The sequence below is a fragment of the Myodes glareolus genome, chromosome 3 (assembly GCF_982192425.1).
Source record: "Myodes glareolus chromosome 3, mMyoGla1.1, whole genome shotgun sequence".
NCBI lineage: Eukaryota > Metazoa > Chordata > Mammalia > Rodentia > Cricetidae > Myodes > Myodes glareolus.
The window spans coordinates 14,739,455-14,752,773 of NC_142028.1; the positions used below are offsets into that span (position 1 = coordinate 14,739,455).

Here is a 13,319-nt window from a genome sequence, read left to right on the forward strand (position 1 = left end):
CTGAGCTTTAGTCCTGGAAAGAAGCTGCTAGTGTTCTTAGCTACTGAGCTGCCTTCCGACTCCCACTCTGCGTGTTTGAGACAGGGTCTCCTGCGGGCGACCCTGGAGGTTACCTCCTCAGCTCGGCTGGCTAGTCAGTGAGCCCCAGCATTGGTTTCCCCTCCCTTGCGCAGCTCTGGGGCTACAGGTTTGTTCTACAACTCCCACTTGACACAGATGCTGGGAATGAGGCCACGTGTCCTCATGTTTGCACAGCCGGCCCCTTCCCCACTGAGCCACCTCCATAACCAGGCAAGTCTTGTCAAAGGAGCCGCAACACTGGTACTCTCCCGCAAGAAGAAAAGAGAAGATGGGAGAGCCTGGGTCTTACAACCTGCCTCCCAGACATGTATCTTTGCATTTCCACAAGCATTGCTTTTAATCTCATTTTTCATTCCCAGCTTGCAACCGTATGCCTTTCTATTGATCTTAGTTCTGCTGCTTGGAGACACCAATGAGAAATGCTGAGAACATTCAATAAATAAAAAATATCCATCCACCCAGTACGTGACTCCTGCTTAGGAAATTGTGCAAGTAAAATTGTGTTTTTTCTGCCGCCTGTTAGTTCTGGAGACGAAACTCTAAGCCGTGCATGTGGAATTAACTCCAGGGATGGGTGGAGGCTTTCTAAATTTCAAATCCCAATCTGATTCCGAAGCCTATCATTGCCTTAGAGAAGTTGCCTTGTGTAATTATTGATTACCTCAGCTGTACAGTAATTGAAGTCACATCTCCAAGACCTTACTTTAGATTGTAGCATTTGTGACTTCTTTTTTTTTTCTCTGAATGAGAAATGAATTCATTTGCATCAGTTACATCTTTTAGAAGTTCTTAACCAGGAAAAAACTCTCCAGCGCTGACTTTGCTAGCTTAGTCTTAGCCAGGCTCCTTGATATACTGGTGCATATTTTATTCAAACGATCCTTTGTTTAAAAAATACACAGAGGCAACCCAAGAGAAGAGTTTTTATCAAACAGCCCAACCAGCCCAGGACTTGAAACTCTACCCTTCATCTCTGTCCTGTGAGAAACAGAGGTGAGAAGCACGAAGTAGAAGAGGAAAGAACTTGTTTGCGCCCTGGCGGCTATCGCTTCTGGTTGTCTGTTTCCTGACTCCCCAAGCCCTTGTTTTATTCTCTGTGATAATGAAAGGGTGGATACCCGATTCTCCAGGAACGCTGATGCTCTCTGGGTCTCCACGATGACACGCAAAGATAGTTCTTCGCAAGCGTCTGGCCCCACTTCTGTGGCAATGGTAGCCAGCTCTTTTCCTTCATTTTCAATTTACTTCAGAGCATTACAGATATTCTGTCCATCAGTGGCAGAACACCGGAGTGGATCCTAAGAAGTGGCCTTGGGAATTGGTCTCCATCAAGGTGAGCTCTAAGTGATGAGATTCCCCAAGTGAGTTTACTGTGGATGCAGAACCGGGTGAACCACTCACAGCACGGCCATGTTGCTCTGGGGCTGCATATACTTAGGGAAGTAAAGCACACTCCATCTCTGATTCAATGACTGTAGGGAGAATTTATTAGTTCATACCACTTGAAAATACTAATATAGGCTGTATCATAATCCTGCTAAAATTTGTACATATTCTTTCCTCATCCAGGGGCATTTTTCTGTGGTTTCACTTGCTTGTAGTCAACGATGAACGCCCCCCCCCCAAAAAAATTAATGGAACTATCGCAGAGATAAACAATTAGTAAGTTTTAACTTGGGTGTCTTCTGGGGTAGTGTGATGAGACTCCCTGCCATCCCATCTGCCCCCACACGGATCACTGCTTTGTCCAATGCATCCTCATCGCATAGACTAAACTCCTGTTTGCTGCACAGGAGGTGCCTTGATTGCTAGAAAGGAGAGCATGTTAGAATGTTGTTAGATGTTACTGTTAAGATGTTATTATGATACTGCTGCATCATAGTATCTGTGGGCATGAAACTAGCCTTTTATTTTAAATTCACCTCTATATACTGAGCACTAAATAATGAAGCTGTGTTAGGCTATGATTTCGTCAAGCACGGAATACTCTTTCTTGGCTCACAAGATCCATGAGGCTACTCTTTCGGAAGTGATACAAGTAATACATAATTGATGGAATGGCCTGGAAGTTGTTCAGGAAACTCCAGGATAAGTCAGCACCCCTGCTGAGGTGAGCCTTTTTCAGGGATGCAGTTGCGTGAGTTGCTACTCTCCTGAAAGCTCCTGTCGTCCACACTCTGTAGTCCCTTAACCAGATAAGAAAGAGATGGCACTAGTGGCTCCAAATCCCACCTACTTCTCTCCCTGAAGAAGAGGAAACATGGGCACACAAAGAGCTGTGAAAGACACACACAGACACACACACAGACACACACACACAGCAGCAGCAGCAGAACAATAGATGAAAGGTAATAAGGGCATAGTCATCTGCACATCAGCAAAGAAGCTTCAGGAGAAACCAATCACGCCAGGATCTTGATCTTGGGCTGTCCTACTTACAATACCTTGAAAAAAATAAGTTTCTTTTATTTAAGCCACACTGTGTGCATGTGTGTCTGTGTGTGTCTGTGTGTGTCTGTGTGTTAGGTGATGATAGTGTCATTGATTTGAAACAGGATGTCAGGTACCCTAGGTTGATCTCAAAATTGATAAGTGACTGAGGCTGGCCTTGAACTCCTGATTTTCTCGAGTACTGAGATTACAGGTACATACAACTATGCCTGGCTTTGCAGTGCCAAGTTAAACACCAGTATTAGAGAATGAGACTTAAATATCAAACACAAATTTCCACAGTTCACATCTCAAGTCTCGTACATGTATGTGTATTCGTTTACCATTCCTACCCAAACAACAAAACCCTCAGAAACACTCCTTCCACTGCTTTACTGTCACTCTCGCTTGATGCATGCCCATTCCACCAACTCTCCAACTGAGATTTATTGATGAGGAGAACCTAAAAGCAACAGTAACTGTGATTTGTCCTTTCTCTCCTTCTGTGACAACGTTTTGAGCTGAGTGATGGTTGTCTAATACAGGAGAACAACACAAAGGACCAGACAGGACTCTTCTGTTGTCCCTATTTCCCAGAAGTCATTCCTTTCTTTCTGCACTCAAAACAAGTTATGGTTCAGAAGAAAAAAAAAACCAACACTGGGATTGCAAGGACCCATTAATGCAGCTGTAGACACAACTGATTCCCTGTTTATTCACAGTGTGCACTACATCTGGATACTTTGTGGGGTCCACTGGAGTTCTGTGCCCATGGGTCATCATGGAAGCCATAAGCAAACAGTGATGAGGAATGGCAGACATTGATATCACATGTACCCCTGTTCAAATGTGTGCCTCTCTTTCTGCAGGATTCTCTTGAAAAAGCACAAGTCCTAAAGAACAGTGTATTAAGATTTCCATCACAGCAAAAATAGCAAAACTGTATACCATTGTGTTAATAGGTATTTGTCCAACTTCACAAAACCAATCCTGCTCCATAATCAGAAGTTATGGGAAGCTTGCAATAACTTCAGAATCAGCAACCTACCTTCTTTGAATTGATTTGGCTCTCCTTTGTGATCCATTGACGACTACATAAAACCATCAAAGAGAGCAAGCTGGGAGAAACTGTTTTCTCTGAAGTTCCAGCAATTGTCTCCACGCTTACCCTCAGTTCAAATGAGGCATGTGCTCATTTCTGGATCAAACACTGTGGTCAAAGCAAAGTAGTTTTCTAATTACCCTGGACTATGTGACATTGTATCCTCCGAAGCTGGCAAATCCATGGGAACATTGTACCTGAGTAGAAATCTGGGAATAAAGGAATCCTCCAGGGAAATTTTGACATGCAGTTAACAAAAACAGAGTAGATGAGAACAAAAACCAACTGTTTAGACTGGCTCTGGGGTTGTGGGGGGGGAGGAAGCAATGTAACTGATCAATAGTTCTTCATGTGGGAACTGGAAAAGTCACAGGACTTGAGTTTGTAATTTTTCCATGTAGGTTAGGACCACTAAATAATGGAGCCCACCTTTGCCCTGACTCTCGTCCAAGATGTTACAGTCTATGCAGTAACTTTGCTCTCAGATATTCCGCTAGGACGTTTGGGGAGGGCATGTTCCCTGTTCCCTAGTTATTATCACCTATAATTTACCACCAAGTCACCATCCGTCCCCCATATCACATCCACGTCTGTCTTTTATATAAGAATGATTTCATTCACTGCAGTACTGATCCAGGTGCCGGCCCAATGCTGTTGTGTTCATAATTTCTGTGTAATCTCTCCTCTGTCTCACTTTCAAGGTCCTGGGTTGGACACAGAAGTGATTCTAAGAAGGAGGTTGGAGTAAGGTATCCAAGGCAGAGAAGGAAGACTGGGAAGGGGGAGACTCACATGTCTACACATCAATTATACCAATTTGTCCTGGGCCTGTAACTTTAAGAGCTTCCACCGTATTCAACCAATCACACAATGGTTCTTCCCCCAGTCACAGAGTCATCTTTTCTATTTTATGTGGAATGCGCCACTGTGGTACCACGCTCAGGGCACACACTCCCGAAAGCTCTACCTAAGAGGATCCCCATAAGCTGATGTACCTAGAATGACTGTGGGTGCCTAGAAATCAGTCACAAATCACAGAACTCTGTTTTATACAGTTTCCACTGGAATCTTTGGGATTCTCTATTCTGTCTCTCTCAGTTCACTAAAACCACACCTTTGTTTCCTGCCTTCTCATTTTGTGCTCTGATTTGACATCCAAACAGCAAAGCTAAGTATCCAGGCACTCTCAGATCCTGTGGAGGTGTTCATAAGAACAGGGATTACCTAACGGACATCACTGCATGTCTGAGCTGTTAGAGCCAGCTTGGGCACCTAGCACTCTCTCTTCCATGAGCATCCTCATCTGGAGGGTGACTTCGCTCGCTGGTTTGCCTTTTGGGCCAGGGAGACATCTGTGGTGACATGAGCTTATGTTCAAACTCATAACTCCCAGGCAGTGGATTAATTCTCATGATGAGTTTGTCCAAGATGGGGCGAGCTTGTGAGTTTCTTCAGACCTGAGCAGGAGCTGAGTCACAGAGATGCTGTTTCTCACAGAACCTTTGGTCAAGACAAGTCACACGGGGTTGAATTGAGAGCCTCTGGAACGGTGTGGGATGGAGTTCATAGAAACAGCTCTAAATGGGTGCTAGGTGTCATTTCTTTCTGCCCCATTCTTAACGACACAGGAAGAAGCTCTGTTCCACTACTGAATGCCAAAACTGGCCCTCGAAAGAAGTTTTCCTTCACTCTCCTTACAGAAAATTCCAAAGACTATCAGGGCAAAGCTTACTCCACAGTATCTGCCTGGTGGCTCTGATTTCTTCTGGACTGTTGGAAAGTTACCTACATCCAATCTCTACCACTTGTCATTCTATACTCATGAAAATTAAAGAGAAACTGTCAAAATCCCATGAGCTTTGATAGGCGTCTGTTCCCCAGATCTGTATGGCAGAGACTTCTCTGTGTGCATCTTATTCTCAGTTGCAGGTATCACTTTCTCTCTTAGTCCCTCCTGTTTAGCCACCTTACCCCCTATAACAGCTACTCATTGTTATTGTGATGAATTCTATGACCAAGATTGACTTAATGAACAAAGTTTACTTTGGCTCATGATTCCAGAGGGAGAGTCTGTGGGAGCAGAGGAGGCGTAGGAGCACGTGGAGCGGAAGTCTGTGACAGCAGAGGAGGCGTGGGAGCACATGAAAGGAGGAGAGTCTGTGGTAGCAGAGGAAGCATGGAAGCACGTGGAGGGAGAGTCTTTGGTAGCGGTGAAGGCATCAGAGCATGTGGAGAGAGGGAGAGTCTGTGGTAGCAGGGGAGGTGTGGGAGTATGTGGAAGGGGAGTCTGTGACAGCAGAGGAGGCATAGGAGACTGTGGAGGGGGAGTTTGTGATAGCAAGGGAGGCATGGAAGCAAGTGGAGGGAGAGTCTGTGGTAGCAGGGGAAACGTGGGAGGAGGAGAGTCTGTAGTAGCAGAACAGGCATACGAGCATGTGGAGAGAGAGGAAGCAGAAGAAGCCTAATAGCACGTGGTCAAAGCAAGAAGCTGAGAGATCACACCTCCAACCACAAACATGAAGCAGAGAGTGAACTGGAATTGGGGCAAGGCTACAAACTCTCAAACCCTGCCCCCAGTGGCATACTGAGGGCCACGCCTCCTCATAGCCTCCCCAAACAGCTTCAGGAACCAGAGAACAGGTGTTCAAATATGTAAGCTTACGGTGGATGCTTCTAATTCAAAACACCACACACTCAAAACCAGACTATAACTCCAGAAAGTTAATGAAGTCACAACTGCTTAAACTGCGCAGCTCTATTTGGTGACGGTCTCACTTTGGAGTATAGATCTCTAGAAGTAAGGGGCACTGCTCCCAGAGAGAGGGAGCAGTATTAGTTGGGTCACTAATAATGAAGAAACTGAAAAAGAGTCAAGTGAGAGCCGCTCACGAGGGCACCTCTGCTCTACAACTGAAACACGTGTGATCTTGTCTCTGGGCTCCCAGACAGATCTATATATTATCTAAAGAGTAATCGTGTTGCTGGCCCTATGATCTTTGTTCGTAATTAGGTGAAGATCAGATTCCCACTGAGAAGTGTGGTGTGTGTGCGTGTGTGCGTGTGTGTGTGTGTGTGTGTGTGTGTGTGTGTGTGTTGGCATTCAGCTCAAATCGTTTTCTAATTATTCATAGTAACTGCAAAGCGTCCTTAAAGTTGACTTGCTAATGTCACTTGATTCTGCGCCTCTTCCTCATCCATGTGACTAAATGAGAGCCTATGAGACCAGTCCCTAGGTCACCGTCATGAGTGATTTAGTTGTCAGCCTTTCTAAGCTGCCTACCTGGATCTCAATTAGCACTAATTATTGTAGGAACTTATCGCCCAAGTAAGGAAATGTCTCCCTTGATAAAATCTGTGCTGCAGAAGAAGAAATTTAAATTTGCTGCTTCTGAACCAAACACCCAGACCGTGAGGGAAAATACTTGACCTTTAGGAGGAGAAGCGTAGGAGCCAACATGAAAGGAGGGTACTTCCAAGCTACAAAGTCATGAAGATGCAAGGTAAGATTTGGGGTGAGTCTCCTCGACAGCAAACAGTGATTCTGTTGACAACAGGCATAGGCTTGCTCAGAAGCCCTGGCTAGCTATTGTCAGACGCACAGTGCAGAAGGAGAGAGGCTTCTTTTGCCCCTGCTTCTGACATGTCTCCCGACAGCTAGATTACTGTATACACACCATGGGGATGCAGGGAGACAGAGGGCATAAAGTCAGGCTTCTCACTATTCTAGGAAATGTCTCACTCGCACGGTTCTTCCTCCAAGGGCACCTATTTCTCCTTTTACAGGGTCGCTGGGCCTCAGCACTCTAGGGGTTCAGTCCGGATGCTTCCCTGCTGTGGCTGGGTTGTGAACCATGGAATTTGTGGCACCCCTAGTTTCTACCCAGTAGGTGTCATTCACACCATTGGACGGTGAAAACCACAACTACCTCAGGACACCATCAAATGTTCCCAGAGTAGGCGGGAACACTACCCTGGGGAGATCCCGCTCTTCTGGGGCCCCAGCAAGTTCATGGAGAAGGTGAGGACTTTTTTAACTTCTAGTGTCTGGGGATTTTTACAGAATTTGGTGGAGAATTTTGTGATAGCTTGGTTACCATGTAACTACCTATAGGTAAGTATTTACTTCACAGACTCTGAAAGCCCAAGAAAAGGTCTGGGCATTCCCTCCTTTATGTCAACATTGGGCTTTTGTTGTTTTTGTTTTCCTGTGAAGCAAACAGAGCAAAGTCAGAACACTATCTGGGATGTGGACATTCAAGTGTGGACGCATTAGACACTTCATGTAGCAGCAGGACCTGTCTGCTGGTGAGCGGACATGAGTTAAGGGCTGGAAGACCTCTGTTTTACTCTCTATTCTGAGTGATTCCATCCTGCTACACCTGTATCGTCTGGAAATCCATCTCTGAAAGCAAAGCACTGAGCTAAAAAGGTGAGAGCACTGACAGTGAACTCTAGCACTGACAGGTCACAGCACCAACAGTGACCTGGAGTACTGAGCTGGAGGTCAGAGTGCAGATGGGGACCTGGATCACTGAGCTAGAGGCTAGAGGACTGATAGGGACCTGGATTATTGCGCTAAAAGGTCAGAGTACTGATAGAGACCTCGAGCACTGAGCTAAAGGTCACAGTGGTGATTCTCACCTCAAGCACTGACAGGGCAAACACCATTCGGACTCATTGAAAAAACTTTTACAACAATTCTACATTCTAGACATTATTATTATTATTATTATTATTATTATTATTATTATTATTATCATCATCATCATTTTACAAATGAGTAAGATAAAAGTACTCACAGATTAAGAAACTTCAGCCAAAACAAAAACTATCATCTTTCCCCCACTTTGCTACACCTAGATGCAGGCATAAGGGAATGCAAGCTGGCCTGCGGTAGAAGCATCTTCATAACCTGGTTTATTATGGTGGTATTGACCATATCCAAAACATGTGACCAGCCTTGGTGCCCATCAGTGGCTGAGTAGGTAAAGAAAGTGTGGTGCACACATAAGTATATATACACAATAAAGTATTATTTGGTCCTAAAAATACCAGAACTGATAAGGGATTTCCCTCTGTATGCTATGAATATGTCCTATTACCATTGGTTAATAAAGAAACTGTTTCAGCCTATGGCTTAGCAGAGTAAAACCAGGTGGGAAATCCAAACAGAGATATAGAGAGGAGGTTTTGTCAAGGGAATGCCATGTAGCTGCCAAGGGAGAAAGACGTCCAGAACCTTTACCTGTAGGCCACAGCTTTGTGGCGATACACAGACCAATAGAAATGGGTTAATTTAAGATATAAGTCAGCCAGGAATAAGTTTGAGCTGTTGGCCAAGTAGCGCTGTAATTAAAACGGTTTCTGTGTGATTATTCAGGTCTGGGCGGCCGGGAAGGAAAGAGCAGTCTCTCCCTACATAGAACTTTATAACTTCCAGAAAAAATGGGTAGAACCAGAGATCATGATGTTAAGTGAAATAAGGCAGACTCCAAAGACAAATACTACAGGTTTCCTCTTCTATCTAGAGTTTTCATTTAGCAGTAAGGCAGGAAAGAAGCAAGGAGTTACTTGGGGAGACTGGAAGAACAATCAGGGAAAGACAAAAGGAGGAAAGCAATAGAGGAAGAGAGAGTAAATTTGACCAAGGTATATCGTAAATATACCTTGGTCAAATATAATATACCTTGATCAAATAAAAACATAGATAAACATATCATTATGAAATTATATGCTAATATTTAAAGTTTTCCTCTATGCAAAAGTCCTCTAACCTGTATGTGTGACACCATGGGCAGGTTCACAAGCATATGCACATATGTCAGACATAAATAAATAAATGTCAAAGAATTAATGACTACAGAAAAGTAGCAAAAGAAAAAAGAGTACACACCCCTCATCCTGATGGTAAGTAAAACACCAAGAATCAAACTTAAAAAGTCCACATTCTCAGCCCCTCTGACTTCCGAAGCATGTGGGAGTTCACAGGCTGAAGAAAACCACTGTCGGTAGCTACCTGACGGCGACAGAGAGCTTTCATGGGTTCTCAGGATGACAAAGCCCACATGCGCCTTGCTTGCTCCCCACTGTCCTCAGTCCTGTTGCCTGCCCTGTTGCCCCTGTTACCCCAGGGGGAAGATGGTGCTGTGTCCTCTCAGCATCCTGGCCAGTGTTCTCCCATGAATGACTCAACCATTGTCTACTGCTATTTCTTAGAGTTTGGCCCAAGAAACATCTAAATATGAATCATCAATAACACATGTTAATAAAAATAATTGTATTTCCAACAGAAAGGACAATGACAAATGTCTGAGGCAGCAGCTATGCCAGTTGTCTGATCTTACATTTTATGCAGGTACCGAAATCCCACACAGCAGTTCATAAAAGTGTGCAATTATTACATGTTAGCTAAAACTAGGGTTGTTTCCCTACAAGAATCCATGAGACCCACCAGAGACACAACTGAGTACAAATATCTAGGAATGAAACCCAGAAACTGCTCCAAAGCAAACATGGTTTCTCGAGCAATTCTAGGATGTGCAAAATTTGAAACTTGGTCCAAACATCACTACAGACAAGTGCTGGTTATCACTCGTTAGGTTTGCAGGTCAGGGCACGTGTTCAGAAGAGGAGCCAGCATTGCTAAGCTGTTCTTTGCCAACCCTTTGTGCATTCATCCAGCTGACTTCTGAACAACAAACATCTGGATGACATTGGCATGTGGAAGACGGTGTGGGGAGGCGAAGGCAAGCTTGGGACAAAAACTGGGAAACCAGCGTTGGTCACGGAAGTCCTTATTCCCTGTGGGTAGTGTCCCCTGGCATTTGTAACACAAAAGTACACAATTGTAATGTAGAATTAGTTTCCTTTTCGGCCCAATGATCTTTTTAATATTTATACACCTACTTATTTTTTTAATTAGCATAGAATGTAAGAGGTTTCATTGTGGCATTTTATACGCTGCACCATCACACTCTTGATAGGGGAGTTCAGCCAATCACATTCTGTTTTGGGGGCGTGCCGCCCTTAGGCTAAAGCTTGCCTCTAAACCTAGCAAGCACTCCCGCTAGCTCTCTTTCGCCTGGCTCCTGCATCCGGACAGATCGTTTGGATTCTGGTGTAAGGTGTTGTAAGTCTTACTTCTGTTTATTAAAGCTGTATATTTTGTATTAAGATAGTCTGGGGACTTTTCATTACCAATCGCCCTGCGGTGTCACACTCTCTTCTCCCCTTATCCACTTTGCCTCTGCCCTCCGTCCTTCTTCCCACCCTACTGACCCCCATCTCACTCCCAGCACTGCCCCCTTCTGCTTTCATGTTGTATGTATTCTGTTACTCTCCCTTACTGATTTCCATCTCTCCTTCCTTCAGGTCTCTTTCTCTCCTCCCCCAGTTGCCTTTCTACTGTGATGACAAACTCCCCATAAGCCTAGAGTACCGCGCGTGCGTGTGTGCGCACGTGCGCACACCCACACACACTTAAATACAGGATCTGCATTAGAAAATACAACACTTGCCACATTTGTCTTCTGGGTCTGGGTTATTCTGCTTAACATGATTTCCAGTTGCATCTTGTTCCTCGAAATCACCACTATTCCCCTCTCCCTACAGCTGAATAACATCCCAAAGTATGTAGGAACCACATTTGCTTCACCCAATGTCCACAAAGGCAGCAGAGCCCATGATGAGCTGCATGCAGAATCCTATGCGGTTACACGGCAGGTGGATTCTTTTTATAAAATACGATCAATGGAAAGGTTTCAACTAGCTGTCCCAAACCCAGCTTACAAGAGTAAAGCCCTGGTCATTCATTCTCACTGAGCAATTTCCTTCAACTAGCCAACTTCTCCGCAGTCTGGAATCAACCAAGCCAGAGCTCATGAGATCCTCTGCATCCTGCTCACATTCCATTCAAATCAGAAGTGTCTGAGTTAGCGATCATGCAGACTGACAATCTTCCTGATAGTGGTTCACGCATTCATTCATCCATTCCAAACTGTGGATAGAGACATGGGTGCTGGTGTAGAGAATACACAGTATCAAAGCCAAGTCAGCTTCCTCCAATGAGCAACACTAATTAGTATCCGGGTAGTCAGTGCTCATGAACGAGCACAAAGGCTCTCCCTACGGATGAGTCGTGTACTGTTCTCCAAGCAAGAGTCTGTGCAGGGGCTGCAGGCGCTGCTTTCAGGCCCTGCTTCTTAGTTACAACCAAGTTTTATTGCATTCTCTAAATAGATATAAAAATAGTTGGGGTGGAAGAAATGGAATTAGAGGAACAGACTTCCTGGGGCGTCTGATGGACTGTTCCAGGAGGGTAAGATTCGGTTTTCTGTAGTCTCTGAGCATTTCCTGCCCTCGCTAAAGAGCAAGCGTGATAAATTCAGCCGCAGCGTCGCCTCCCTCTGACTTCTGCGCTGCGGTGTGATGGATGGCGTGAAGCCGCTTTGTTCCCGCATTGCTCAAGCTTCAGTTACACGTCGGGAAAGAAACTCACTTCATTTCCATTCCTTCCTGTCTCCATAAATCCCAAGAATTAACTGAATAGCTACGGTACTTTCTTATAAGAACGGAACCACTTCTCTGGTCTTTGGGGCTACTCTTTGGCAAGACAGAGTGTAATTCTCCATGTTGGACATTCACAGAGGGGAAGCTAATACAGTTAAATAATTCTCATTAACTCTGAGTAGATAATAAAATGGAAATAGTATTAAATCCTTCCATTTTAACTAGACCAAAGATCTTTTGAAGATTTAAAATCTTTTCTAACTTTTCGTTGCTTCCCAAATCTTCATCCAACATTTTTTTTTGCCTTTAATACAGGGTCCCAGGTTCTTTTAATATAAAACATCATGAAAGCTTCTCAATGAATCAGAGGAAAATAGTATCATCCCATCTTGTCACCAAAGGCCTCAGCTTTAGAGACACAGCATGTTTGTCAAATGTCACAAAGCAATAGGACTTAAATGATCTGCTAACAACAGCTCCAATAGTCCGTGCACGGGGGCTACCTGGTTACTTCCCGCTATTAAGAATGAACAACAGATCAAAATTCAGGCCATGGAGCATGCTAAAGAACACCACGTACTCATGCCTTGTATTCCTGGGAGGTCTGAGTTTTCCGTGTACTCTGCAAGGTCAGCATTCATATTCTCCCACGCTCTTACCTTCCCTCTCACCCCTTGTTTCACCTCCAGTCCCTCACACTTCCAGCTTCGCTGCAGACCGTTCTAGGAAAGCTGGGTGTTGGGACACGTTATGAAAGAGAAATACATAGAAACACTAATGGACAAGACCCAACAAGTGTCCTCCCGCCCCTACGCATGGTTCCCATGACAGCAGTCATTTGTTTCTAAGCTATTCTGCTAGGTCAGGGCCAGGCAATGCTGTTGGTCACATGCAGAACTCTTGCAGGATCTTGCTGAACAGTCGTTGAGAAAATGCCTTGTTTTTCTACCTGCCAGTTAAGAAATGACATTGCTGCATTCGAGGAAGAGTGGAGACATCCAGTGGCCATGTATGTTGATAACAACTGAATTATCTGTATAAAGAGAGGATTTGGATAGCATCTTGTACTGAAAGGTCTGAGGAGATTTCTGGTGCAGTCCAGAAAATGTGGTGGGATATTTGTATACTGTGTGAGGATGGAGTGCTGTGATTGGTGTAATCAAAAGCTGAATGGCCAATAGGTAGGCAGGAGCTATAG

At 44.5% G+C, this 13,319-nt stretch overlaps 1 long non-coding RNA gene across 1 annotated transcript in view; it reads right to left on the minus strand.

Moving 5' to 3' along the window:
- LOC146895339 (uncharacterized) overlaps positions 1-12,884 on the minus strand; it is a 50,814-nt gene extending 37,930 nt beyond the window's left edge. Inside the window, exon 1 of the long non-coding RNA XR_015737414.1 lies at positions 12,781-12,884. This is a non-coding gene — a long non-coding RNA (uncharacterized LOC146895339). The remainder of the gene's footprint in view (positions 1-12,780) is intronic.
- Between the last annotated feature and the right edge of the window lie 435 nt (positions 12,885-13,319).